This window comes from Zeugodacus cucurbitae, chromosome 5, assembly GCF_028554725.1.
Source record: "Zeugodacus cucurbitae isolate PBARC_wt_2022May chromosome 5, idZeuCucr1.2, whole genome shotgun sequence".
In the NCBI taxonomy this organism is placed as follows: domain Eukaryota; kingdom Metazoa; phylum Arthropoda; class Insecta; order Diptera; family Tephritidae; genus Zeugodacus; species Zeugodacus cucurbitae.
In genome coordinates this window covers 56,161,344-56,186,548 of record NC_071670.1, presented here as the reverse complement: position 1 = coordinate 56,186,548, position 25,205 = coordinate 56,161,344, and the positions used below count along the sequence as shown (strand labels likewise).

The following is a 25,205-nucleotide window of genomic DNA, read 5'->3' as shown; positions in this document are numbered from 1 at the left end:
CTATGTTTATAGTGTGGCAGACCCATTCTAAAAATCGCCGAAATCGGACCATAGGTTTTTAAGGCCCCATATATCGAACACGAGGACCTCGGTGCTTCTAACCTAATATTATGGTTTCCAACTTTCAATGGACTTTATATATATATGACGAATATGTGGGTCAAATTGTGTATTATATAATATAAATAAAGTTAAATAAATAAATTACGAGAGTATAAAATGTTCGGTTACACCCGAACTTAGCCCTTCCATACTTGTTTTCAAATAGGGATAGGGTGCTCATAAAAGCACTTCTAACCTTAGCTGCTGCTTCAGACCAAATAAACAGTGAATACAGCTGAAAACGTTTATGATATTTCAGAGCCATGTTTGTATATCAACTTTATAAAAATAAATTACAATTTTATTGAACTTTAGAAAATTCCCATTATTTTTTGAACACACCTCGTATAAATTTTAAAAGCTTATTTTCTCCCCAAAAATTGTGATACGTCTTATGTATACTACACCTCTATAAATAATTGTACATGTATTGTATACCTTCCAACTAAGTACAACATACTTGTCAATCTAATTTTACCTCTCTATACGAATGTTTCTGCACCTGTACGAGCATTTGTCCCATTTCTGACAACATCTCAATATTAAGCCACTCAACCACTTTACCTTCACCAAACTAACAAGGAGGAAGAGGGAATCTTACATAGTTGCTGCTGTTCAGCAGCTTTGCACTAGCATTACATGACTACATACACACATATATAAACACACCTACATATATAAATAAACAGAAAATTGTCCATATGTCTATGTCCGTAATTTCAAATATCCTTACTTGCATATTTGTATTTACTAATGTATTTGTATTCGTTTTCACTGTTTATATTTCTACCCTCTGTTTGTGTTTATATTTACACTACAAACACACACACACCCACAAACCCACTCAAATGCCGCATGACAGTTTTCCGCTTCCGTTTTACCGTTGTGTCAAGCCGGAATGTATACCAGGTCTGTTTGTAGTTTCATCATTTTTCGCTGCTGCTTCTTTTTCTCTACCCTCTACTCTCCCTACTCTCCACCTCGTCTACCGCCAACGATGTTTACTCTTTTGCTTATGCACATAAATAAGTCGGCTTGAGTACCATTTCATCTGAGACTACACGTTGAACACAAACACACAGACACACATTTGTTGTGTAAGGGTAAACCGGGTGGTAGCAAATGTGCCGTTATAGTCGTTTGTACCTCAGTCTGGTGCTAATTTCATTGGAGTTTAATATTTTAATAGGCTTTAAGTGTGTAACAGTGCAAATGTCAAGTGTCAGTAGCGGAAAGCGGAAAGCGAAAAGGTAAAGGAAACAAGCAAATGACAGCAGGTGCACTTAAGAACACAAACACAAACACTAAGAAATCGGTAAATACAGACATCAAATGTGTATGTACTCATACTCATATATGCGCATAAATCATTTATTTAAATTTTAAGCAGCATTTACGACTTTCGTTCTGTAAATTGGTGGAAAATTATTAATGCGCCATAAAGTACGCACTAAAGAGCTTAGCTTAGCGGTTTCACTTGTTCTCTTTGCAGCAGCTGCAACAGTTTGCAAATAAGAATTAAGAGAGAGACAAGCAAAGCAACAAATCTCGATTGAAACACTATTGAAGGTTAATAAGAATGGTGGTGAGAAGATGAAAACAGACCGAAAAAACGCGATCAGAAGAGAAGAGGAGGGGAATAGTGTTCCATGCTTTGAAAGTTATGTTTTTTATGAAATTTGCCGAAGTATTACGATGTAATCCGAAGGTACACGGTTAATAGGTAGTCCCTAGGTAGGTAGTACATTCAAAATGGAAGCTTCGAAAATCATAAATTTTAAAACCTACAGTCGATTTCTAAAATTAAACCACCTCTTTGTGTTATATCTAGACTTTTTAAGTCTTTAAGTGATACCCTACGCAGGACCGGTATTTTCAAGATAGTATAGCATATGCCACCCTCTTCTACCAACGATATTACTTCAACATGTCGAACAGACTTCTTCTCTATAAATCCCATCATCAAAGCTTTGTATGGTCCTGTAACCTTTGACCGCTTTCCGTCAATGTTCCCTTAGTTATATAGTTATCTAATTTTCCCATATCATTTTCTTTATTATAAGTCATTACAATATAAAAGCATATGAAGTGAGTCTTCATCCTTGTTGAATGAACAACGGAAATCGCACACCATAATGAATCCGACTTCAGAGCGTTCTTCATATCGTCAGGTCAACGTTAAAGAAACCGACCCTGATTTATATTTCACAATTACTGAGGATCGCACTGCGATCTTTCCCTTTGGGGATATAGAGATCCCATTGCCTGACTCCGTAACCTCGCAACCGCGTGACAGTCCAGGTGCAGATGCTCAGGTGTTTCCGCTGCCAGATCACAGAACCTGCACTGATCCGATGAGCAGATTCCGAGTTTGTTCAGATGACACCTTAGTCTGCAGTGCCCGGTGTAAAGTGCCACTAGTTCTCTGATTTTGTTTCTAGGGATTCGGACCAACAGCAATGAAGGGCTCCGGCCTAGCCACCGCACCCTTTTAGGGCAGAACAAGATTAAACTGTTGTTGCTGCACACTCTGTTAAGTTTTTCGATGCAGTCCAGAACCAGCCCCGAATTTATTTCGAAGGATGACAATGACTGGACAGCCGCCTGGCTATCACTGATGATGGCAATACGTTCACCATGGTAGCCTGCCCAATATGACTTTTCAGCACATTTTCTAATAGCATAGACCTCAGTTTGAAAGATACTGGGGAAATGTCTCATGGGCACCGACAGCTTGAGGCTTGGTCCTGTGAGCCCGGCACATATAACATCTGCTGTCTTAGACCCGTTCGTGTACCATTGCTTGGTATTTCTAATTATAACTTCCTTTAGGTAGGAATCAACCCAATCCTATCAATCAAAGCTATCTTGAATCGCCTTTCAAAGTGCACCTGTTTGGTAATGTAGACCTTTGGAAGGAGAACCTTCAACAATACAATGTGGCGACCATTTCATTCCTCTACAAGATGCAAGTATACCAAGATTCTCCGAATTGCAAGTTCAGGGCCTCACTAAAACCAGATCTCTCTCTAAACATTTATTCAGCCCTCTAACATTTTATCTACCTCTATAATTGTTTCGTTATCCGAACCTTATACAGATTTTATTTAGGGTCAGAATTTACTTTTCTCATTTTTCAATAAACAATATATTGTAGTACATTTCTCAAAAGTCTATCAGCTTCGCTCTTTAGTATAAGGCCCATATGCCTCTCAATATTTTATGGAATATATCCGATAATACGAAATATTACTGTTAACAGAGACAAACATGAGATCAACACAATGAACTTTTCTAACTTCAGCTCCCCTAATCAAAATACGAATTGGGAGCAGAAGACTCCTCCAGAGAAGTGATATATGTTATATGTGCAAATGAAATTTATGTGCATTTGCGCATCCGGGGCCGCGTGAGTTTCCCACCTGCTCGTATTTGTAAGCGGGACCACACAATTTACGACAATCGCACGCTACACCAACAGCGTTGGCAATAATTAACAATCATCAATGGCGCAAAGTCAACACAGACACGCAGCTGCAACGCGGCGCCGCAAGCGTATTACGACGACAGTCAAAGTAACGGCGAAAGCAACAGCTGCGCTGACACGTACAGTCGTCACTCATTTAAATTTGCGCCAACACGCACTTCTGCATGCAAATAACGGCGGATGCATGCGGAGAAAAAGAGAATCAAAAGCCGATGTGGATGCGCTGATGCAACCTCAATGCGATTCCACCTAATTCATATTAAAAATACTGAAGGGTGCATAAACTCCTAACAGGAATAGCAGTTGTACTCGTATATGTTTGTAAATGCAAATCATATGCGAGAGCAGGTAAATGTTATGGAGTCGAGAAGGGTGGGGTGTACAAGCAATATTATGGGGAACGCAAAATATTTGCTGCGCGGGAGCTTGTCAACTCAAAATAGATGGTGAAACCGTTTCCATGTTACTCCACAATATACACGTAATCTGGCAGGTGCGCACAGGCGCGAGCAACAACATTACAACAAATACAGTGTCGGGACTTAACTAATACGCTGCCAAGCAACGTCACATTTGTTTCAGTTTGCAACTCAATTTACCTGACGACAGCGAATTATTGTAGGCGTAGGGGATTTCCAGCGCCAATTGCACTTATTTTTTTTGATTGAGCTTGAAATAGTCCGAGAAATACAATATATTCTACCTGAATACCGCACTAGGAGTGTTAAGGAATTTATTTCAACTTATTTGGTCAATACACAACCCACCATTTAGGACTTATAATTGTACCTACGACCAAAACTTTGACCATTTTCCTTAAAAAATACGGAAGCCTCGAACACGGACTTTTACCTCGTTATACTCCGCAGGACCTGATCAAAAATTTACAAAATTTCAGCAGAATCGAACTCGGAACGTCTACAATAATGTAGATACATATCATCTTAATATAAACGCGAATACCGCGGTGGCTGGACAACCTTCACACATTCTAGTCCACAATTTCTTCTAAGTTAGATTCTTTGTTTGTCAAAAACAAAGAGGCTTTAAACTTTGAACTTAAAATTATGAACTCAAGAATCATTGAAAGCGTAGAATATATGTAGAAGTACCGTTGTCCGAGCTTTCTTTAGGAGGTATAGATCACTATGTTGAAAATCGCTTCTGAAGAAACTTTTTTTTTAATTCGTAGAATATTACCGGATTCACACATACAAACACATAATTTTAAAGCTATCAAATCTATTTTTAAAACGAATAACGATTCACTTTCCTGAGGCTCTTTCTCAGAATTGGGGTATGAGAAAACTTTAGTTATGGATATGATATTGAGCTTAGAAACCGTTTATCAAGTAAATGTAATTTATGAACATTTTTCCATATGCTGAAGGGATTACTGATTACTAACTCACATAAAAAGGAGGACGATAAAATTTATCTGAAATCTATCATATAGTCGCGATCCCTCCCACAAAGAAGAATTTATAGGATCAACGATCGAACAAAAGAAGGAATTATTTCAGTACGACTGTAAAAGGACCTTCAAAATATGGTTAATAATATGGTACGATACCAACACAGACGGATCTTTAAGAATATTTTCAAGAATATAGGGACTCTTCTAAAATTCTACCTCGATTAAAAATTTTTTAATTTTGTATTATGCCCTGACCAACAAGTACGATTTATGGAAGGAAATTTGTATGAAAGTTGCCTTCTATTGACAATTCAAAAGTTCGAGTTATAGAAATTCGAGTTAGGGAAGGAGATTTGTATGAAATTTGGCTTCTAACCTCTATTGCCAATTCAAGTGTTCGAGTTATAGAAGTTCAACCAGACAGGCAGAGGACGAACTTAAATCTACTCGAGTGGTAATTTTCATCAAACCAAAGTTTAATATCAAACGCTTTTGGTGTGGAATTACCCTTCCTCATATAAATAAGCCGGAGCACCTGTTGTGACATGTAAGCAGAATAAGCAAAAAAAAAATAGCTAACCCTGCACTAACGCTATTTGCAAAACAGTTGCGGAAAGGGGTTTGTAAAATTGAAGTCACTAGTTGTTCCTTTTTTCTTATTTTGCGCTGCTACAGTACATGCCAACGTCACGCCATTAATAGCAATAAGGCGACATGAAATGCAAAGTAAATTTACCGCCGCAACAAAGAAGAAGGCGTGCACAGTCGACTAACTGCGTTACCCACGTAATTTAAAATCTTTCCGACTTTACAGAGCCAACTCTATACGAGTACATGTAGCTAGAAGCTACACACACCAACACCACCGCCAGCACACGCTCGCTCCCTGAGCCGGAAACAGCGCGCCACCAGCGTTGCTTTTTAACTCGTCAACTACACGCATTCACTTTGCGTGCGATCACGTAGTTTATTACGTAACCCCCCACACGTTGTCATTTCTCAACGTCTTCCTGACTGCAGCAGCACACCTACAAAGCACATCCTGCTTTGCGCTATGTAACCCAACAGACGCTCTGCATTTAGTCATTACTCATACGCCATGGTGCTTCATGTAGCGATACGGGGTGTGTGTGTGTATGCATGAGACGCTGTGCAACGCATGTGATTATCCCTTGGGATAATGTTTTACTTAGAGTTTGCTGTATATATGTGGCTGTTGTTGTTCTTGGCTTCCTGTTCACACTCCCGTTGTTGTTGTATGATTCTTATTTCCGCCGCTTAGTCAACGTGATCTGAGCCACCGCATGATTCATGCATTCGGTTATCGTAACATCTCATCGTATGATAATTCAATATGAAGAAGTTAAGGTGCGGAAAATGCTTTAGTTTAAAACTGCGGCAAGTGATTTACTTGCACATTTAACCACATTGTATGAAGGAAGCATTGACTAAAATCGATGAAATGTTAAGAGATGTAGCGTTCAAATTCGAAGAGAGATTGCCTTCAAATTCAATTTTGAAATTTGAAGAATTCTAATTTAAATAAGTTTAAAAACGTTGTCAAATCTGAATAGTGAAAAGAAGGTGAACCAAATTGATCATTGAATTCAATGCATTTTTAGTAAAAAAGCGATTATATATTGCAACGGCGGTTACTGACGCCAAGCTTAGTTTTTTTTTCTCTCGCGCATTAACTTAACAGAAAGTAAGTCATTGCCAAAGTTATTATTGAAATGAATCTAATAGCGTTTTCCCCACGCAACATACTACTCATTCTTAAGGAAATTTAACACACCACACTGAGTGAGCACATCACTGACACTACACATTCACCACATCACCCTCACTGGATTTAGTACATTTGGATTTAGGGCGAGTGTTTCCAAGAATAATGTTTGAAATTTTGTAGTCACTATATATATATATATATATATATATATATAGGTACGAGGGCTGCTATAAATATTTCTGGCCTTGGCAACACTAAGTATTGCCAGGTGCAATCATCACTCAGAACGTTTTTAATCGTGAATTGTTTTATGTACAGGGAATTAAAAAATTCATCTCGGCCAAAAAATGGAATTAACTCGTGAACATTTTCGTGCGATCATTTTTCTCAACTTTCGACGTGGATTATCGCGACAAGAGTGCATCGATGAACTAAAATCTTTGTATGGCTATGAAGCACCATCCTATAGCACTGTTAAAAACTGGTACAACGAATTCAATCGTGGCCGACGCTCGCTCAAAAACGAATTCCGTGAAGGTCGTCCAAAAACTGCCGTTGTGCCAGAAAACATCGATGCCGTACGTGAACTGATAATACAAGACCGTCATGTAACATACCTTCAGATAGAGACATGCCTATGCATTTCTCCTACCAGCATAAATTCGTAAAAAAGGTTTGTTCTCGTTGGATCCCGCACAATTTGACAATCGCTCAAAAAAAGGCTCAAAAAAAGTGCTTCGAAAATTGGTTTGAGCGCATGCAAAAGTATATAAATCTTGATGGAGAATATTTTGAAAAACAATAAAACCATTTTCGTTGATAAGTATTCCTATTTCCATTATTAGGCCAGAAATATATATAGCAGTCCTCCTACATAATCAGAAATATATTTTGTATTAGAAAATTATCCACGGTACTCACCGTAGTGTTTCAAATAATAGTTGCAAAGCTCTGAAAAAAATAGAAAAAGTATAGAAATTCATTATACACTTAAATATGTATGTATATATTAAATAACGAATAAATAAATAAAACATAAACTTTTACATAGAGTTTGAAGCATGGATCATCTAAGGGTGAAGGTATACACATGTTAATGTATATAGTATAGTTCTTAAAGGGTTTTTCAATAAGAACGATACAAAAGTTTTTTTCCTGTGAAAGTACATTCGACGATCTCACATAGATGCCCCACACTTGAGAACGACGTGTGAGAGACTGATTTTCGTCTTCTTCAATTGATGCGGTAACGCCAGAAATATTCCCTATACTTGGTGCACTTCTTTGACTCACTGGCACGGAAACATTTTGTACTGTTCCTGTGGATTCAAATTTTTCCACTAGACGCTCAATAATTGATCTGAAAGGACGATTATGACGACCATAAAACGACCGAATTTCGGTAGTAAATTTTAGTAATTTCGACGTTATAACGTAGAAATGAAGAGAAACGTCAAAAGGGCTTTTGGAGTGTTCTATAAAAACCCCTTTACATATTTGATACGTAATATTTAAAAAATTGGGATCATTAAAAGAAAATTAAGTTCGTAATACCAAAGAAGCTCCATTTGCCTATAAACATCAAGCAACGATAAAAATTAGTTAACCTTGAGATCGTTGCAACATATCTATATATATATATATACTATGCTGTATTTGAATTGCCGCTGAATAACATCTCTACCGAAACCAAATGAAATTGAAGATCGTCCAAATGTTTCCCAACAGTGGGACCTATTTAACCAGAACGGCCCCGGATCCGTAATCGGCCAAGGACTTTCAACCCTCCAGCATTCATCAAAATCATTTAAGGAATATTTACTGCTGCTAAATACCCTGCTGCTAAAAGATCAACGGCCAAACACAATCTTTAAATACGATATGAGTCTAATATGTGGCAAATATAGACTAGCACGATTAAGTTTCTATATCTGCAGATGTCAATACGATTTTCAAATATTTCTCAAGTGCGTTAAATTTAAACTGCTCTGGTACCATGTATTGAACCCAAGAGCTCGACAAAAGTCGATAATTTGAAAACTGACAAACTGACGGCAATAAATATTGTTCAGGAGTAAGTTTGTTCATTATTGCAAACCAAACTGAGTGTAAATCAAGTAACAGCTGTCAAAAAGACAAACTCCGAAAAAAGTATTGCCTCCAGATCTGAAGAAACAACTAATTTATTTAATTATTTCTTTTCCTCATCCAAAATTTTATTGAAATTTAATTAGAACCGTATGAAAGTTCTGAGATAACTAAAGTGAAGCAAATTAAAAAAAAACAAATAAGGAAGGGATAAGTTCTGGTGTAACCGAACATTTTATACTCTCGTAATTTATTTATTTAACTTTATTTATATTATATAATACACAATTTGACCCACATATTCCTCATATATATTGTATAAAGCCCATTGAAAGTTGGAAACCCGAATATTAGGTTACAAGCACCGAGGTCCTCATGTACGATATATGGGGCGTCGAAAACCTATGGTCCGATTTCCGCGATTTTTAGAAATGGGCTGCCACACTATAAATGCAGTATTTGTGCAAAGTTTTGCACCGATATCTTCACTAGTGCTTACTTTATATATTGTAAAGTAAACGATTCAGATTGTCTTCAAAGTTCTGGTATATAGGAAGTAGGCGTGGTTGTAAAGCGATTTGGCCAATTTTCACAACATATTATTGGGAGGTAAGGAAACTATTACAAACCAAGTTTCATTGAAATCGGTCGAGTAGTTCCTGAGATATTCCATAAGTGGGCGATGCCACGCCCATTTTTCATGTTGTAAAAAAATCTGAGTGCAGCTTCCATCTGCCATTTTTATGTGAAATTTAGTGTTTCTGACGTTTTTCGTTAGTAAGTTAACCCACTTTTAGTAGTTTTCAACCTAACCTTTGTATGGGAGGTGGTCGTGGTTATTATCCGATTTCAACTATTTTCATGGTGTGTAGTGGGGTACGTAAGAGAATCGACTGCAGAAAGTTTAGTTTATATAGCTTCATTGGTTTGTGAGATATATACAAATAACCGATTTGGGGGCGGGGCCATGCCTACTTCCCCAAAAAAATTCATCCAAATATGCCCCTTCCTAGTGCGATCTTTTATTCCAAATTTTATTGTTATAACTTATTTATGGCTTTGTTATGACAATTTATGTGTTTTTGGTTTTCGCCATTTTGTGGGCGTGCCAGTGGTCTGATTCCGCCCATCTTCGAACTTAACCTTCCTATGGTGGCAAGAAATAAGTGTGCCAAGTTTCATCAAGATATCTTAATTTTTACTCAAGTTACAGCTTGCACAGACGGTCGGACAGACAGACATCCAGATTTGAACTCCACTCTTCACCCTCATCACTTTGGTATATATAACTCTACATCTAACTCGTTTAGTTTTGGGTGTTACAAACAACCGTTATGTGAACAAAACTATAATACTCTGTGCAACATGTTGCGAGAGTATAAAAAACTTGAATATCGTACAAATCAACCACTTTGATGCAACTGTTGCGCCTCAACTGGCTTCACCACCGTCCATACTTCGCACATGTTACCATCAATACTTTCACCAACCCACAGACACACACTTTGGCAAAGTTTTTATTTTGGGCAACAAAGCATCTGCTGCTACAAAATAAACTTTTGTTCGCCTGTCGTCGATTGCTTTTTGCAACTGTTAAGTACAATTTTATTGCAACATGTGTTCGACTACAAGAACAAGCAATAAATGAGGCACTATGCGAATATGTGGCAATGTGAAATTTGTGTTGTAGACCACCAACACACACACACACACACTTACAAAATAAGTTTGACTGAACTTTTGTTGCCGTTTTAATGACTGCTTCCGGTTGCTTTGTAAGCTACAAGCAGTCACCTGCAAATAAAAGCTTATAGAAAGCAGCAAGTGATGAAGGTAGAGAAAAGATATAAACAAAAAAAAAATACAGCAACAAAAGATAAATTTGTTAGAAAAAAAGTTTATGAAATGCACAGAAATCAAGGTTTATCGCCTTCATAAACGGTGAAATAAACGCAGATTTGTAAAATACAAAATTAATGCGACAGCCAGCTGAAATTAATAAATTTCTAAGCGAAAAGCTATTTATTACAATTAAGTGCCCAAGTGTCTCAAATGAAAACCGACTAAGAGCGCTGCAAGTGCATAAATTCATGCCACATGTGTATGCAACACTTTCAGCTGCTGCTTGGGCACAACTTTTAATTGTTACTCATACGCCATGTACCACCAAGCACTGCAGTCAGAGTCGCCCAGTGTCATCAAGTGCAATCAAGACCGCAACCAAATTACCGCCCTCAACAGCACTAAGTAATGTCAACATTGTTGTTTTTAACTGTAATTTACATTTGGAGAGACATTTGCGGTGCCACACACGCATATAAACAGCAAAGAAACCGGCAAATAGACAGTAACCCGGGCACTAAAAGCACATACACAGAGTGGTCGTCTCGCAAAGCATAGTTTAATTACATTCCCGAGAGGGGCAAATGAAAAGCTTGCCACAAACTGCTTTACATACTCATTTACATGCCACACATAATACTTGCAAATGACCAGTGACGACTCGCAAACATGCGGAGACACTGCCCGGATGTCTTTCCCGGATTTTTATAGACTTGAGGCACTCACTTCCACTGCTTCATGCTTGTATTGCAACTGCAGTTTTAACTAATTTTATTTACTTTGTACTCTTAGAAATGCACGCAGCGATAAGATATTGTACCCAATTAACTTTTTACCATTGAAAAATAAATTAAATATTAATTTTTATAATTATTGATTTGTTACTAAATTAATGCTATTGAACAAATTATTGATGATAATTCCTAGTAGCTCTAAAGCGTCCTCAGAACATTGGAGTTATTGAAAAATTTACCACTAAATCCAATAAATTGTACAACTTCTTGCTAGCCGAAACACGCACAAATGGTTATTGAAGATCAAATATAATCGATCATATTTTTTTGAAATCACTGTTAAATCTAAAAAATAAATTCTAAAATATTTTAAACTGTGTTAGTCCCGAAATTTCGGGATCACCAGTGGTCCATAAAAATTTATTTTTTTCATTTTATTTGCAATATTTACCGAAAATTATTATTCTAAATCGAATCTAATCGATCATATTTCTTTTAAAACACCCTTAAAACTCTAAAATATACAAAAAAAAGGCAAAACCCGCAATTTCGGCATTGTGATTTCGGGAAACCGAAATTAACTATTTATGTTGGATCCATAAAAACTGTACTTCTTGACTTCATTTCGGATATTTATTGTAAATTATTATTAGAAATCTAATCGTGTCGATCATAATTAAAAAAAAAACACTATTTAAATTCAAAAAAATTCAAAACTGTGTTATCCCTAATTCTAAAATATAAATGTCGTTTTCAACAGTGGTCCATAAAAATGGAATTTGTTAACTTCGTTTGCAAAATTGAACGTAAATAATTATTGGAGGTCAAATCTAATCGATCATTTTGAAATCGCTGTTAAAATTCCCTACATTCTAAAATATATTTAAAAACGCTAGTTCCTAAATTTCGGTATTGGGAATTCGGAATCCCAAAATTAACTATTCGGCGGCGATCAATAAAATTTTCATATCTTGACTTAATTTATAATATTTAACGCAAATTATTATTGGAATCGAATCGTGTCGATCATAATTTTTTTAAACACTGTTCAAATTCTAAAATTTTCAAAACTATGTTAGTCCCGAAATGTCATTTGCAGCAATGGTTCTTAAAAATTGAATTTGTTAACTTTTAAATATTAAAATAAATAAAAATATATTAAAAATTGAATATTTAACGTTGAAAATCGAATCTAATCGATCATATATTTTTGAAATCACTATTAAATCTCTAAAATATTAAAAAAATAAATCCAAATATAAAAATAAATAATTCCAAAAATTTCGGGATCCCGAAATGTATTTTCCGGCAGTAGTCCTTGAAATTACAATAATTAACGCAACTGATTAATAAATATTGAATCTAAGCGATCATATACTTTTTAAGATGCTAAAACTCTAAAAACACTGTTAAAACTAAAAAAAAATTATAGCTGCGAGTCCCGAAATTTCGAGATTGTGATTTCAGGATCTCGAAATATACTTTCCTGCAATGAACCATAAAAAAATATTTATTGACTTATTATAATACAAAAGATGACTGCAGATTAAATCAGATCAATCAATTTTTTTTAAATCACTTTTAAAACTCTAAATTGTTCGAACATGTTCTAGTCCCGAAATTTTGTGATTGTGGCTTCAGGATCCCAAAATGTAGTTTCCGACAGTGATCCAAAAATTGTTTTCATACACTTCATTTATAATATTTAAATATCAGTTTTCTCATTAAGTGATAGCTTGAAAAAAATCTCACCATTAATAGGCGGTTGGTATTGCATATGGCCAAAATCACGTCATTTACGGTACCAAAAAAGTGTTTTCAAAAAAAACTCATTCCTAAATCTCACAAGGCTCATATTTCACACAAAGGATCAATGAAGGGAGAAGCAGATCTGTTTTGATTACTTCAAAAAGTAGTTCTGGACCTGATGAAAACAACATAGCCACAATATATGTATTTTATAACCACAACTTGCATGCTCAAACAAATTTATTGGGAAAATTCGATGTACTTCCGTTTACCATATAACCGAAAATTGTGTTATCGAATCGAATCACAATCACGCCTTCAATATAATTTAAATCATCATCAAGTATTTAACCTTAAAACAGGTAACTCAAGAATCAAAATGGTTCTCGAAATAAAACAAAAACTGCTTCCCACTTATGCCAGTTCTGATCTGATAATAGTTGAAATTGGTCCTAACTTCCGATAATGATAATGAAGATATCCGTCCTTCTGGTTGTCTATTGAATATATATACATATATCAATCAATTGCAGTCTATCATAAGAAAGGGACTATATTCTTTCCTAAGATGTAAATTCTTTCCTAAGATGTTTCCTTAATTAGCTCTTATTTACTAAATTTTTGTATTCCAAGAAAAACATTCACACGAGCATTGGGTTCAAATTCTTGCGACCCTTCTAACTACAACCTTTATACACTGCAATACTGCAACTAATGTAACGACTACGCTGCACAATTGTTACGCTTGTTATTGCAGTTACTGTTAATGCGTTGCTTGTGTTGTGTTGTTGTTGCTGCATCGTGTTTGTTTTGTGCTGTTTTGTTGTGGTGCATTTGCATACAGAACACTTAATGAGTGCAAATCCAGAGTAGCTATTATAGCATTTAGCTCCACAAACAGTGTGTGAGCATAACAACAACAACAATAATAATAACAACACCATCAGCTACAGAAGTAGTAATGGAATGTAGCAGTAACCGCAGTAATAACAACACAGCACACTTATTTGATACGCACACACTCGTACAAAGAACTCATCAAATTTAGCACAACAAAGGTAAACGAAATAGAAATAATAAAAATATTGCAGAGCAAAACAAAAGAGGCAACGAAACAGAAATAAAACGCACTGATCAACAACAAAAACAATAGCAAACCAGTCAAAATAACTATCGCAGCAACAATGGACATTCCAACGGATATGGAAGCGGCAACGGAATACAAACAACGGAAGCGGATACGGATGCTACTACACACACACACACACAAACATGTCAACTGAGGAAACGGATGTACATGCATGTCGGCGCGGGATGTACACACCAATGACTGCGCAAATTTGGAAAATTTCACATTTGACAATTCAACGCGCTGCCAATTTGGAGGCCATGCAGCGCAATGTGACCTGAAGTGCCACGAACACAACACTCTGTACTCCTACATTTCCGTGTATTAGCGCTTGTGAGCATACATGTGTTTGCACAACCGTTGCATCATCTGCATAAGGACTTGCATTCACCAAACAGCAAACAAGAATTAACAGACAAAACGGCTTAGATGCGCATCCGACTATTCAATGCACTCACATGCACTCGTGCGCTTGCTGGCACTTATTTATCTCGCACACTGCCTACTCAGCGAACAATGCTGTCTGTGTGCGACCAGCGTATATTGCAACGTGACACGAAGCGTTGTCTGCCTAATTGTTGTGGTTGCAAGCATTACTCACACGCATATATACAACATAGATACACATGTATGAAAGTAGTTGAGTTGCTCATCATCAGCATCGTTGTGCTTTCTGACACTTGCGACAACAATTAGCTAAGTGGCATCACTACAGTGACTCTCGGCAATCTTGAAATTGATAAAACCGATTAAAATTTTTCCTGAAAAACCTGGTAGATACCAAAAAAACTAGTCCCAAAATTGAAAACAAACCAGACTATAAGGGACCCTACAAAATATAACCATATTTGACCTCACATGATCCACCAATATGTAAACAAACCAGGACACATGCGACCTAGCAAACTAGACTACACAGAATCCGCCGAAATTAAATCAAACGTGACCTCAGGTGTCCTACCAAATTTTATACCAATCTGACTATACTGGACATTCAAAAATGTAAACAAGTCAATCAAGTCAGACCGCAATTGATCCATTAAAGTGTCAACAAACTTAAAATCACTTGACTCCCGAAATGTAAATAAATCCGACTTCACCAGGCTCCTCAATATATACAAACCTGATCTCAAGTCAGCTCTAAAGCAACCCAAGCAAACTGACATCACATGGCCCCTCAATATTTATCAAACTTGAACTATCGTGACCACTCCAAATATAAACGTACCATCCCTCACGTGACTCCTAAATATCTAAAGTAGCCTTAGCACACGTGCCCTCTGCCAAAATATGAACAAACCTCAGCCAAAGGTCAATGACCTCCTCACCCAAAAGGTAAAAAAATCCCATCCAAAGGTCAATGACCTCCTCGCCAAAAGGTAAACAAATCCGGATCAAAGGTCAATGTCCTCGGGCAAGAGGTAAACAAACCCCGGCCAAAGGCCATTGACCTCGCCAAAAGGTAAACAAACCCTGGCCAAAGGTCAATGACCTCGGCCAAAAGGTAAACGAACCCCGACCAAAGGTCAATGACCTCGACCAAAAGGTAAACAAACCCTGACCAAAGGTCAATGACCTCGACCAAAAGGTAAACAAACCCAGGCTAAAGGTCAATAACATCGGCCAAAAGGTAAACAAACCCCGGCCAAAGGCCAATGACCTCGCCAAAAGGTAAACAAACCCTGACCAAAGGTCAATGACCTCGACCAAAAGGTAAACAAACCCAGGCTAAAGGTCAATGACCTCAGAAAGTTTATTTACATTTTGAAGAGTCACGTGCCATGCGGTTTGTTTACATTCAGGGTCACGTGGGGGCCAGGTTTGTTTATATTTTGAAGGATCATTGTTTTCTTACATATTGGTGGATCATCATTTTTTATTAAATTTTCGAAATACACGCATTATAGGGTCGGTTAGGAAGAGAGACATATAAGTTGTTAAAATCAAATTAATTACACTTCAGTGATCTAAGAATCTTAAGTAATTTGATGAAAACAAAAAAAATAGATAGCTGCAAATATAATATTTAACAGTTTATGGCTTGGAATAGCCGCAGCACATTAACACCAGCTGAATGCACACTTTGAGCGCATAACAGACCATTACATACCAGCTTACTCCAATAGTAGACTACTCACTCCACAGTCCACATTATAGTACACTTAACTAGCAGGCGAGTGTACTCGTAAGATGACAGTGGCAAAGTGGCATCAAAGTGAGCAACGTTGGTTGCCCAAAAACCACAAAGTCTAAGTGGTAAATTCCAAAATGTCCATTTTTATGCGAGCAAATCTCGCCAAAGACGAAAGTGAGAAATATTTTTTTACAGACTTTTTTGTGCTCCGACATAAAAGAAATCCACTCAAATGAGCCATCAGCAACTCAATGTCAAAGGCAAATAAAATATAGTGTGCCTTGCTTTGCACAGAGTGTCGAACGACACGAAGAGGAGTGGCGAAGCAATGAAAATGAAATGCTTAGAAGACGTAATAAGCGCCGGGGATAAAAGAATGCCACACTCACAGCCGCCACAACAAATCACATAAAAGGGATTTCGCACTTAAAAGCTTAGTGAGTGAAAGTCACACAACCGACAAGCCAAGAGACAGATAAATGGTTTGAAATTTAAATACATCTACATATATGTGTTTGTATGTATGTTTGGTCGTACTTTCTTGCATATGGGTAAATTGTAGGAAGAAGACTACACTTTGTAAGGGAGGTGTGAGTGCACTTTGCATATGCACGAGCATTAGGGTGGTATGTAAATTTTATATCTGAAATTTTATACTCTCGCAACTGGTTAATAGAGACGTGACGAATTGCTTTCCGCTAACTGTCCGTCCACGCATTTATCTTGTGCGAAAACTTGAGTAAATGACGAGATCCTTCACGCTCTGAGTCGATTGGTATCGCATTTATACGAAATCGGATCATTGCCACTCCCACAAAATGATGTTACTCGAAAGAAACATAATGTGGTGACATCCGGCATCAATTAATATACAGAAATTAGGTGTTTTAAGGTTATAATCGGTAGAGAAATGTATAGTTTCAGGCTTACATGTGGACCAATTTAAAAACTTCAAAAAAACTGGATATTTGAATATATTCGCCAAAAATATTAATCGAAGTTATATATATCAAATTTCCAAACTCCCAAATTGGGTTAGAACCTGATGTATTTATTATTATTTTTCGAAACTTTGGTGTAGCCTTCCGAGCTCTCGAAATTCCACGATGTATCTGCTATATATTCATAAAAAAAACACCCAACAATTAAGTTTAGGCAGTAGCGCCACACCCTAATATTCAATATATGCAACTATCAGTGCTTATACGACAATGGCAATGAGTAACAACAAAATAAATAAAAGGCTACTAACAACAATAAAAAAACTGTAAGTAAAAAACAAACCACGTATAGTCGGGTCGAAATGGTTTTAAAATGGAAACCAAAGAACTAAGAGTGACTTGGGAATACAACCAGTGGAATAGAAGCACACACGAGCAAATAAAAAACGGGAAACATACTCGTATATAAAATACCAAATAGAAACACGACTAAGCTCATGCGGCTGACTGATAAATTACTGCGCTTATCTCTAGTGGCAAAGCCTACATTTTTATTACCGCTAATGCGACCAACAGGATTTGCCAATAAGCAAGCGCAACTAACCGAGATAAAGGAAACATAAAAAAGGACTGCACTCTGGGTGGGAATACTACGGTACTTGTTGAGACCAGTTAAATTGTGCTTGAGAGCTTAATTGCTGGTGGAAATTTAGTGATTGTTGGAAAGGAAGGATTCTATTTAAAGATTCAGGAATAAATGCCATAACGAGCATTCATTTCAAGTGATATCTATATACTAGAGGTTTGCTGTTAGAAAATAGGATATTTTTCTAATATTTTTAAACAATCTTCATACATACAAACTATTTTATAATAATTGCAGCCTATCAATTGTCTATAGTACAACAATTTACAACAATTTAATTGCATGTCGATTGGTAATAAATTTATTTTAAAATATGCCTATACATGTAGTGGAAATTAACAGAAATACCAAAGAAAGATCAACAAAAATAGAAAAGTAAGCATACCCAAGGGACGCCGAGGGTGTACAATATTTACTTTGTGTGTGTAAAGTGTTCGTGTTCGTGAGCGCAAAAAATTAAATTTACAGTTTCGCGGAAAAGGCGTGTTCGTTGGACTGCCATGGCGTATGAGTAAAGTGTCCCCACACACATGTGTAAATTTGTATGTGTTGTGTGCAGCGTACACAATTGGCGTGGCCATTTAATATATTGGGCAGACATGGGCAATAAAAGGTTGGCAAAATAATGACAGTAGCGTGAAATGCTGCGAAAACAATAGCAGTGAAAATAAAAAAAAAAACAGGAGTAATCGAAAATGGAGAATTAAATTAAGCAGTTCACCAAAATTGTGATGGAAAAAATGGAAAGACTCATGAAAATTGTTATAAGGTGGATTCTAGATTGAAGATTGAAGAATGGATATTGAAAATTGATAATTCAAGAATCAAGAATCAAGATTGAAGATTAAAGTATGAAGAATGAAGATTGAAGTTTTAACATTGAAGATTAAAAATTGAAGAATGAGGATTGAAGATTGAAAAATGAAGATTGAATATTGAAGATTTAAGATTCAAGATTCAAAATTGAGGATTGAAGATTGAAAATTGAAGGTTTAGAATGAAGATTAAAATTTTAAGATTGTAGATTGAAGATTGAATATTGAAAATTGAAGATTGAAGATTAAAGTTGGAAAAATTTGAAGCTTGGAGAATGAAGATTGGACATTGAAAATTTCAGATTGCAGATTGAAGATTATAGATATTAAAGATTTAGGATTTAAGATTGTAGGATGAATATTGAAGATTAAAAATTGAAGATTATAGATCAATCAAGATCAATCTAGATTTATAGATTTATAGATTTATAGATTTATAGATTTATAGATTTATAGATTTATAGATTTATAGATTTATAGATTTATAGATTTTTTATAGATTTTTTATAGATTTATAGATTTATAAATTTATAAATTTATAGATTTATAGATTTATAGATTTATAGATTTATAGATTTATAGATTTTTTATAGATTTTTTATAGATTTATAGATTTATAGATTTATAGATTTATAGATTTATAGATTTATAGATTTATAGATTTATAGATTTTTTATAGATTTTTTATAGATTTATAGATTTATAAATTTATAAATTTATAGATTTATAGATTTATAGATTTATAGATTTATAGATTTATAGATTTATAGATTTATAGATTTATAGATTTATAGATTTATAGATTTATAGATTTATAGATTTATAGATTTATAGATTTATAGATTTATAGATTTATAGATTTATAGATTTATAGATTTATAGATTTATAGATTTATAGATTTATAGATTTATAGATTTATAGATTTATAGATTTATAGATTTATAGATTTATATATTTATAGATTTATAGATTTATAGATTATTAATTACAGATTATGGATTATATTTCAACTAGAATATTATATTTTGTACTAAGTTATATATTAACCCAAAGCAAGTTTACCATTTTTTCTACCGACTTGTTCATATCCCCATCCTTCCATCACATCCAATTTATTGATAATTAAAGAAGATTTCAGAACAAGAGGCATACAAAAGTGTGCAATAAACAGAATACAATATCAGCGCTGTTCGTTTCCCAGTCTTCATATATTTTCGCCCAAACAAAGGCCTCCACCCAGCTCATACGAGTCGTATTCTCGCAAAGCTGTTTATACTACCGCCACTTTACAGTTACTATCGACACATTTACGCGATTGCCACACGCGCTAAAGAAAATGAAAATTGCCCAACGAAATTGTAAAATAATAAAAAAAATGAGAATAAACAAGAGTAAAAACATTTAAATATTTCAGCAGTGGAGAGGTTCACACCCATATGCATACAGATACGCGTATACAGGAGCATTTCAAAGGACATTGTGGAGAAATAACTGTCGACGCATACATAAATAACGGCAAGTATTGGGTATTTCGGAATATTATTCCCAGTAGCGGAACAATGGAAAAAACAGAAAATGTATTCGTTTCTTTTTGGTTTTCGTTTTTACATTGTTGTCTTACACCATATTTTATTATTCATGGGCATTTTTCGATTGTTCCTTATAGTCATGAGGAGGCCGATATTTTTCCAATATCATTTCGTATATACGTGCAACGGTATCAAGCCAACGCGCAATGTAAAGTAATTGAATGCGCGTAAAAACAATAATAACAACAACAGCAGCAGCGGAAGGCCTTTCTCACTAAAGCATTTATAAACGAATTCGTGCGAATTTGCTTTTCGGGTGTGTGTGTTCATGAAAGACTGTGTTAATATTGAATTTTTAACGTCTTTTGTTCGGCAGCAATGGCAGCCAGATGAAAAGTGTTATTACAAGGAGTACGATATTTGTATTTCATTTATTCTCTACGGTATGATTCGTAAATCTTAACTCGCTACGCAGTAGTTAATCGCTTTCGAAGTGCGTGGATATACAGATTAAACAAAATATAATTTAGTAATAATAAAATTTCATTAATAAATTTTTTAAATGGATTCAATTAACGATTATATTTTTTGTTTTATTTCAAGCACTATTTGAAACCAAATCATGAGAAAACTATATTATAGTATATTTCATATTTTTTCTTTAAATATTTGTATGATATATGTATATTATATACATATCTTTCTCTTCCTATGAAAAATTCTTCTTTTTCAAATTTATTTATTTATAATTGGTTTTTAAGCTTTTCCAATCAATTTAATAACTAATTTTAAAATTCAAGTATTTTAATTATTTACACAGCAATTTGAGAAGAGAAAAGCTATTATAAAGAATTCCCTTCATTCCATATTGAAATGTACCCAGTAGGAACTCATATAATCATACAAGTTTTTGTCAGTGGAAGGTGATCTTATATTTACGATCCCAATTTATAATATATACCAGGAGTAATGTCAAAATATAACGGGTATTTTAAACATTTCAATTGTCCAAAAGTCCAAATGTCATTTCTTTATTATGTTGATAATATGCACCTGAAGTTCGATAAAGCCTTCGGCTCTATTCATTGCTAACTTTGTCTGCAGCAGCCGCTAAGGTTAGACGTGTTCGTATGAGCTTTTCGATATTCATTTGTTAAAAGCTCACACTTCGTTACTAGTTCGTGAATTCTAGACACAAACAATACTGTTAAGATGGCCCAGCCTCTTTATTCGCCGGATATGACTCCGTGTGATTTTTTACTATTTCCAAAGCGAAATTGCTGAAAGAGCCAAAGCCTATCCCTAAAATCGAGTGTGAGAAGTATTTGGAAGAAGCATAATATCGAATGGGGTCTATTTTGAAGACAACATTAATGAAGACAAATTAATAAATAATTGTTTTCAAAACCCGAAAATTCCCGTTATTTTATGAACACAGCTCGTTTATATCAATTTCATTATTAATTATCTTTTGTATTTATTTTCGCACGTTGGCCTTACGTTTATCTACACTCAACTCGCACGGAAAAGTATAGTTACATTAGTGAGCGATCCATTCATGAGAAATAATGTTCCAGAAGTCATCAAACATCTGCATTTGGGCAACAAAGGAGTATTATGGAACAAAAAAAAACGATTTTATGCTGTACCCAATAATATACACATTATTCCGATGAAGAGTCCAATCCTTAACATATGGGTTAAGTAAGATTAGGTTCTTTGGCTGATCCCCGGGTCGGATATCATATTTGGACAGTGAAACTCACGAAAACTTCTGCAGTTTAGTCTCATTCCGATTCCAGTTAGTTGACTTGGATGATCCTAGGTGTTTCAACCTTGGTCTTCATAGCCAAGAAGGAAGTGCTCTGATGACTTTACATCGCCTTCTTTCAAAAAACTTCAACAACAACCTGCAACTAGGGAAAGACGAACGTTCCCGGCGACGAGAACTCACTAGAGCTCTTGTAAAGAAAGACCTGGAGATTCCATAAACACTGGTAGTTAACCAGCATTCGCCAAGCTTTACTGAAGCGCTATCCATTATTAAGCCATGAGCAGACAGCTGAGCTACGATTTATTAGCATTTTGCTAATATTTTAACAAAAGTAATTTCAATAAAGGAGCTGCGAAGTTTGTTACAAAGCACATAGAAGATTGATATGCAGTTCTCACAGGGTCTGTAATAAAAATCTACACAATTCTATTTGTAAGGGTATTCCTAAGTGACCATAGTAAGTGTCCCACAAATTTGTACAGATTTATTGACACAAAAATTAGCAAAGTGAGCAAAATTGGACGGCCAATGGGCCATACGAGCTTGTACTATAGTCGGTCATAAGTCTTCAGGAACACTCTGGCTTGACGACAGACAAATGGCACAAGTAGGCACATATGTGAAACAATAATAAAGCAACAACATAACTGGAGCAACAGAAAGCTTTTGGGAAAAGACACACAAAAGAGAGGCCAGAATCAGGGCAACATGCGGTCGAAGGGTTTATCTGGTCAATATTTCGGTGAAAAGTTAAATGTGTGCGCCCACGCAGATGCACAAAAACAAAAAGGCAATATAGAAATACACCGAAACACACATGCAGGCCATGCCAAAGAAGATCTGCACGCTTGAGTAGATTGTATATTAAACCACAGGAAGTCATAAGAAACCGACGGTGCAGCAAGGATATTAGTCCGTGCAAAGGATATTTGCTTGCGGCACCCACAGGCGCACAGGCAGTCAGTCCGTTAAACAAACCGGCTTAACGAATAGAGTTCTGTGTGTAAGAAAAGAGAAAGGGAGAGCGAGCAGAAAAGTGAGCGTGCAGTTGGTGAGCACTGAAGTAAAAATTGGCAATGCGCCCAGCAGACAGGAGTACCACAAAAGAGATGCATGGAGAGTTGGTTCCACCGAGCTTAACCAATATTTATTTCCAGCATTGTTCGTGCTGCTAGTTTAACGGTAAATCTGCATATTTAGGCCAATTTGCTGTTGTTGAAAAATTTAATTTAGTTTTGGGGATTTGCAGCAGAGCTTCGCACACGCTTGCCAAGTGCGCTGTGAAAGCGTTTACTCATATGTAAATCTGCTCACAAACATACATATGTGTGTGTGTTGTTGTAATTTCCACACTCGACTGCATACTGCGTAATACAATTTGAGATTTTATTATGCCGTCTGTGTGTTTTATGCACTTCTAATGGCATTTGTTGCATTTACATTTCACACTTAAGTTGTCAGACATAAATTTGATCCGAGTTATTCGACTCGACTCGACACGGTCGACGTATCAAAAGGACTCATAAAATGCTCGGACTCAATAGAGGCGTAAGCCACCAGTGATTTGACTGGCATGTTGCATAACACACACGTGTGATGGCTTAAGCAGACTTGGCACAGCATGGTTGGCAGTTAGCTGCGTATATATGTTTACTGTTATAGAGCAATTAGTTAATTGGAAATTTTATGACGTATGTGTGTGTTGTGGAATTTATATTTGTGGTTGTCGTAAAAGCTTTTTGATGTCTTTGTTGATCAAAATATTCTCCAGTGTGACTTATCCATCTGCTTGCATAGTTAAAATATTTGTGTGAATTGTATGGCGTGATAGCTAAGATTGCTTCATTTATATGCAAGCAATGAGTTTATTTAAAATATAAATTTTTCCATCTTAATTAGCTTTTTGTGTATGGCTTAAGATAAATGTTTTGGGTTTAATGAATTTTTAAGGTTTTTAACGCCTAACGGTTGTTTGCAAAACGTTTAAAGAATTAAGATGGATACGAGGGCGGTCAAATAAGTAGGATGCCAAAAAAATTTGGTCACTTGAGTCTAAATTCTTTCCTTCAAAAAAACTTTTTTGGAGGTCTTCACAGTAGGCCTGAGAGTTTTTTGTTGTTGTTGTTGTTGTTGTAGCAACTTAAGACATTGCACATATACTTTTGAGTAATGCTGCCGATTTGACGACTTCGACTGTCGTAGGAATTGTATTTTGAGTTGCCTACTGTTTCAGCTATCTTGTGGACTTTTGTCACGTTATTCTTCGTATGGACGTTCTTAGATTGCATCTTAGCATAGCTTATTAAGAAACGAACACATTAAAGATTGATATTTCGAATGATCTCCATCGAAGAAAAAAAGACACTGTATACAGCACCCAAGCACTCTTTGAAATCTATGCACCATTTCTCTTCCAAAAACAATAATTTAAATAGTAACCGCCCGATAGTTAATTTTTCTTGCAATAGCGGAAAGGTTATGTATATAAAAATAATCCTACGAAATGACTTAACGATAGTCCCACGAAGTCATGCCTGGCGAATATGGAGGCTGGATTATCGTTACAGTATTATTTTTGGTCAAGATTTTATTTACAAACAACAAAGTGTGAGCTCTTAACAAACGAAACCGCCAAACTCATAAAACACGACTTTCTTTAGCTGCTGCTACAGACAAAGTAATACTATGTTTACATATAACGAGATTATCTTCATTTACGAGCTTAACTCGATAATCTGTAATTAAGAAACGAGATTTCCCATACAAAATTCCTCTCTGGATAATCCGAGATTATAAAATTAACTCGTTTTATACAATTAGATTTTCGGTGTTATTCCTAGGTTTATCGATAATTTTGCGAAGAAGAGCAGAAATGTCAAATGAAAATGTAAACAACAATGGCCGACAGCGAGAGAAATCTGTGTAATACAACAACAAATGCAACACATTGGACAATTGATAATCTAATTTGGCTATATGTAAACGGTTAGATTATTGAACGAGCTTAGAACGAGATTATTTTGATATGTAAACATACTTTAAGCAATGAATGGTGTTTCCAGTTGGCGCCAAAAAGCAAAAAGGAGGA

General features: G+C 35.7%; 1 long non-coding RNA gene across 2 annotated transcripts in view; it reads right to left on the bottom strand.

Moving 5' to 3' along the window:
- The window catches only part of LOC114803616 (uncharacterized), a 299,076-nt gene that overhangs the window by 229,711 nt on the left and 44,160 nt on the right, over positions 1-25,205 (bottom strand). For both annotated transcript variants that reach the window (XR_008471609.1, XR_008471610.1), the window contains exon 2: positions 7,657-7,686. This is a non-coding gene — a long non-coding RNA (uncharacterized LOC114803616). The remainder of the gene's footprint in view (positions 1-7,656; positions 7,687-25,205) is intronic.